Here is a 6,000-nt window from a genome sequence, read left to right on the forward strand (position 1 = left end):
TCCTATCTTGGGTATAACATTTGCTCATCACGGCGACAGCTGCAGGACAAACCAAAAGGCTGAGAACAATGAGAGTCAAGAGGGAGACCCTGTGGTGGATGACTTTTCAATTGACAGGTAGCAGAGTTACATGATGGGGATTTTTTTTTTCCAGTTGTGTAACTCTGCTACCGGTCAATGGAAAAATCATCCACTACAGCCCCCCTGTAGATTGCTCCACACACAGCCCCCCTGTACATAGCTCCAGACACAGCCCCCCTGTAGATAGCTCCACACACAGCCCCCCTGTACATAGTGCCAGATACAGCCCCCCTGTACATAGCTCCAGACACAGCCCCCCTGTACATAGCTCCACACACAGCCCCCAGTACATAGCGTCAGACACAGCCCCCCTGTAGATAGCGCCACACACAGCCCCCCGTGGATAGCGCAACACACAGCACCCCTGTAGATAGCTCCACACAATGCCCCCCTGTACATAGAGCCAGACACAGCCCCCCTGTAGATAGCTCCAGACCAGCCACCCTGTACATAGAGCCAGACACAGCCCCCCTGTAAATAGCTCCAGATACAGCCCCCTTGTAGATAGCGCCAGACACAGCTCCCATGTACATAGCACCAGACACAGCCCCCCTGTACATAGTGCCAGACACAGCCCCCCTTTACATAGCGCCAGACACAGCTCCCCTGTACATAGAGCCAGACACAGCCCCCCTGTAAATAGCTCCAGATACAGCCCCCTTGTAGATAGCGCCAGACACAGCCCCCCTGTACATAGCGCCAGACACAGCCCCCCTGTAAATAGCTCCAGACACAGCCCCCCAGTACATAGCGCCAGACACAGCCCCCCTGTAGATAGCTCCAGACACAGCCCCCCTGTAGATAGCTCCAGACACAGCCCCCCTGTAGATAGCGCCACACACAGCCCCTCTGTAGATACTCCACACACAGCCCCCCTGTAGATAGCTCCACACACAGCCCCCTGTAGATAGCACCACACACAGCCCCCCTGTACATAGAGCCAGACACAGCCCCCCTGTAGATAGCTCCAGATACAGTCCCCCTGTAGATAGCTCCAGACACAGCCCCCCTGTAGATAGCTATAGATACAGCCCCCCTGTAGATTGCTTCACACACAGCCCCCTGTACATAGCGCCAGACACAGCACCCCTGTAGATAGCTCCACACACAGCCCCCCTGTAGATAGCTCCGCACACAGCTCCCCTGTAGATAGCTCCACACACAGCCCCCTGTAGATAGTGCCAGACACAGCCCCCTGTACATAGCGCCAGACACAGCCCTCCTGTACATAGCTCCACACACAGCCCCCTGTAGATAGCTCCACACACAGCTCCCCTGTAGATTGCTCCACACACAGCCCCCTGTACATAGCGCCAGACACAGCCCTCCTGTACATAGCTCCACACACAGCCCCCCTGTAGATAGCTCCACACACTGCCCCCTGTACATAGCGCCACACACAGCCCCCCTGTAGATAGCTCCAGATACAGCCCCCTGTAGATAGCGCCACACACAGTCCCCCTGTAGATAGCTCCACACACAGCCCCCTGTAGATAGTGTCACACACAGCCCCCCTGTAGATAGCTCCACACACAGCCCCCTGTAGATAGCGCCACACACAGCCCCCCTGTAGATAGCTCCACACACAGCCCCCTGTAGATAGCGCCACACACAGCCCACTGTAGATAGCTCTAGATACAGCACGACTGTAGATAGCTCCACCAGTGGCGGATTATCATTAGGGCGGTTCGGGCCCGAACCCCCTCATGCCCAGTGGCGTTGCTAGCACGCGAGGGAGCCCCGGTGCCAGGACCGCACCTGTCATGAGACGAGGGGAGCTTCGCTCCTACTTAGCAGCAGTGGTCTGTGCTGCTTTAGAAGCTCCCCCTCCAGCCCCCCTTCCCTGCTCTAAACATCTCTCCTCCTGTTGCTAGCTGTCGGGACATGGGGGAGGGGAGACTGTCGGCGGGCTCTGTGTCGAGCTGTGAGCAGGAGAAGAGCTGCAGTGAAGACTCCCATGACATCAACCTGCTGAACGCCCTTCACAAATATCCTACATAAAAGGTAAGTGCATGTGTGTTTTCAATGTGTACTTTATATGTGTATAATGTGCATACTCATGTGTGTTTACAATGTGTACTTTATATGTGTATAATGTGCATACTCATGTGTGTTTACAATGTGTACTTTATATGTGTATAATGTGCATATTCATGTGTGTTTACAATGTGTACTTTATATGTGTATAATGTGCATACTCATGTATGTATGTATATATATATATATATATATATATGTGTGTGTATATATATATATATAGATATATATATATTTCAGCAGCAATTCTGCAGAAACTAGCAGAAATTTTGCTGCAGAAAAAAAGCACAATTTCCTGCATTTTTACTGCAGAAAATGCTGCGTATATTGCTGCGTTTTTCTCAATGTTGCTGGATGGTGACGTCTCCTTTGAAAAACGCAGCAATTCTATCCACTTTCCGCAGCAGGAATTGACATGCTGCAGCACGAGAAATACGCACCGCAGGACAAAATGTCTGGTCGGAAATTTTACGCAGCATCTGGATGAGATTTGGTAAATCTCACTCACTTTGCTGCTACCGTATTCTGCGTATTTTTCGGGCGGAAAATACGCAGCAATTCCGTTAACTGTGGACAAGCCCTAATACAGTAGAAGCAGAGTAGATTAGATGTGAACAATTCTCATCACACGCTGCGTAAATAATAAGCGGGAAAAAAAAAGCTCAGAAATTGACCTGTGGTGCGTTTTTTTATTCCGCAGCATGTCAATTGTATTTGCATAAACTTTGCTCATTTGTTTCGGGTTTTCCACATTTAATTCAATGGGGAGGTAAAACCCGCAACAAATAACAGATGTTATGTAAAAATGCAATTTAGAAAAAATAAAAATCTTATACTTGCCCAGAATTCTGTTTCTTCGTCCAGGCCGGCTTCCTGGGATGACATTTCACCCCATGTGACCGCTGCAGCCAATCACAGACTGCAGAGTTCACATGGGATAAAATGTCATCCCAGGTCTGCAGTGTAGCGACGCTGTGTAGCACTATATACAAGGGGGGGAATGCTGTGTGGCACTATATATAAGGAAGGGAGCGCTGTGTGGCACTATATACAAGGGGGGACGCTGTGTGGCACTATATATAAGGAAGGGAGCGCTGTGTGGCACTATATACAAGGGGGGGCCGCTGTGTGGCACTATATATAAGGGGGAGTGCTGTGTGACTCTATCTGTAGGGGGCTGTGTGATGCTATCTATAGGGGGCTGTGTGACGCTCTCTACAGGGGATTGTGTGTGGCGCTATCTACAGGGGTGTGTGTGTGTGGCTCTAGCTACAGGGTGTGTGTGTGTGTGTGTGTGTGTGTGTGGCGCTGTCTACATGGGGGGTTGGCGCTGTGTCCCTGCACAGTGTGATACTGTCAGTATGTAGGGACACAGCCCTGTGAAAGGGGAATCATAAAACCCATTTGTTAATGCTTGTGCAAAAAGGTAGTGTTAGCAATAGTTACGGCGCGGCAGGGTGGTGGTGGAGAAGGGGGCCCAAGTTTGGGTAACAGCCCAGGGCCCATGGTCTACTTAATCCGCCACTGAGCTCCACACATAGTTCCCCTGTAGATAGCTCCAGATACAGCCCCCTGTAGATAGCACCAGATATAGCCCGACTGTAGACAGCTCCGCACATAGCCCCCCTGTAGATAGCTCCAGATACAGCCCCCCTGTAGATTGCTCCACACAGCCCCCCTGTAGATCGCTCCAGATCCAGCCCCCCTGTAGATTGCTCCACACAGCCCCCATGTACATAGCGCCAGACACAGCCCCCCTGTAGATAGCTCCAGATACAGCCCCCTGTAGATAGCTCCAGATACAGCCCCCCTGTAGATAGCTCCAGATATAGCCCCCCTGTAGATAGCTCCACACACAGCCCCTCTGTAGATTGCTCCACACAGCCCCGCCATAGATAGTTCCACACACAGCCCCCTGTAGATAGCTCCACACACAGCCCCCTGTAGATTGCTCCACACAGCCCCGCTGTAGATAGTGCCACACACAGCCCCCATGTACATAGCTCCCCACACAGCCCCCCTGTAGGTAGCGCAACACAACCCCCTTATAAGAGATAGCCGGCCCTACTGCTGCCACTCTCCGCTCTGGTTTCCCTCACCGTCAGAAGAAGGCAGGAGTCTTGCGGCGGCATACTCACTGGTGTCGATGCCGGCCCGGGAGTGGACCAGTCCAGTCACCTGACCTGTCACCGATCCCAGTGAGAACACCGCCGCAAGACTCCTGCCTTCTTTTCATCGCTGCTGCAGTCGTCTGGCATGCTGGGCGCCTGTCAGCAGTGATCAGCTGTTTTGATACAACTGCAGCGCCCAGCGGGACATTTTGCAGACCGCCCGGGACGGCGGGACGGCGGTGAGAGACCGGGACTGTCCCGCCGGATCCGGGACGGTTGGGAGATATGGTAAACCTGCCGCTTTGATTTAGGCTAGAGCTACACGGCGACATTGGCCGCTACACAGGTCACACGTCCAAAGATCACTATGTCGTGCTTCGAATATTGCAGAAATATAAGTGCATGTGGCCAGGTTTTATGACCTGCAAGTTGCTGCTACTGTCACAATTCCTTTTTGAATTTCTTGTAATTGTCAAGTCGTAATCTCGGCAACTTGCAGGTCGCAGCGCCGCCACATTCATTTCAATTACTGCGATGTACGCAACACCTGTGTCGCGACCAAAGTCAACGTGTAGCCTTAGTCTAAAAAGAAAACAAATCACAGACATGTCGCAGACGCACGTGAGGTCTACAATAGCAGTCATATGCGTCTTGCGGCCAAAAAGCCAGCAGGTTTGGATTTTTTTTGCCCCTGTCGCGCGGTGGTTGTGTTATGTCGCGTGTAATAACGCGACCACATTGACAACATTATGTTATCGTCATGTCGCACGACAAATCCCTAAGCCCAAGCCTAATTATAACTGGGTGCTGATTAATATGGATTATTGATGTATTATTATACCCCCTGCAGCCGTATTGCAATTTAGAGCAATAGAAAAGCTATATATTTATCGATATATTAAATAGAATGGAGACTTTGTCAAGTGGAGGATAAGCGGTTGCCAGCCAACTCTGGCAACGTTTAGGGCAGGGGTCTCAAACTCGGCCGGGTAAGTGGGCCACATATAGAAAAAATGGGAAGTTGACGGGCCGCATTACTTTCAAATTTGATACAATACAAAATTATTGTTAATCAATTAGTTATTTGAACTACTATAACACTATAATAATACCACTAGATTTAAAATTTGAGAGATTTCTCCCTGTGCTTATTTCAACAATCCAGTTTTGCAGTTTGTGTTGCTAAATGCAGTCCGGCGGCTCAGTTAGCAATGTTTGGCAGACACACATGTCAAGATTGGGCAGCCCCTTTTTAGATAGTGCCACAGTGCCCTCTGTGGATGCTGCCACAGTGCCCTCTGTGGATGCTGCCAAAGTGCCCTCTGTGGATGCTGCCACAGTGCCCTCTGTAGATGCTGCCACAGAGTCCTCTGTAGATAATGCCTCAGTGCCCTCTGTAGATAATGCCTCAGTGCCCTCTGTAGATAATGCCACAGTGCCCTCTGTAGATAATGCAACACACCCCTAGATAATGCCACAGTGTCCTCTGTAGATGCTGCCACAGTGCGCTCTGTAGATGCTGCCACAGTGCGCTCTGTAGATGCTGCCACAGTGCCCTCTGTAGATGCTGCCACAGTGCCCTCCGCAGATGCTGCCACAGTGCCCTCCGCAGATGCTGCCACAGTGCCCTCCCCAGATGCTGCCACAGTGCCCTCCACAGATGCTGCCACAGTGCCCTCTGCAGATAATGCCACACACACCCCAAGTAGATAACTCCATTCGGGCTCCCTCTAGGAGTGGAATCCCCAGCCAAAGCATTGCCGACGCTTTG

The sequence above is a fragment of the Rhinoderma darwinii genome, chromosome 7, assembly GCF_050947455.1.
Source record: "Rhinoderma darwinii isolate aRhiDar2 chromosome 7, aRhiDar2.hap1, whole genome shotgun sequence".
Taxonomy (NCBI): domain Eukaryota; kingdom Metazoa; phylum Chordata; class Amphibia; order Anura; family Rhinodermatidae; genus Rhinoderma; species Rhinoderma darwinii.